Consider the following 206-nt stretch of genomic DNA (forward strand, 5'->3'; position numbering starts at 1 on the left):
CCGGGGCCGCCCGCCGCCGCTCTCTTTTGTTCTCGGCCCGGAGCTGCCCGCACGGCCCAGCCAATCACTACCGGGCCACCCCTCCCCGCGTCCGCGCCACGCGGGGCGCCCCCAGCCCCCCGACCCCCGCCCGGCTCCCCGTGGACGGGCACGGCGGCCCCGCAGGCCCGGGAATCGTGAGGCCGCCGTAGAGGCCGCCGCTCAGG

Source organism: Desmodus rotundus, chromosome 10, assembly GCF_022682495.2.
Source record: "Desmodus rotundus isolate HL8 chromosome 10, HLdesRot8A.1, whole genome shotgun sequence".
Taxonomy (NCBI): domain Eukaryota; kingdom Metazoa; phylum Chordata; class Mammalia; order Chiroptera; family Phyllostomidae; genus Desmodus; species Desmodus rotundus.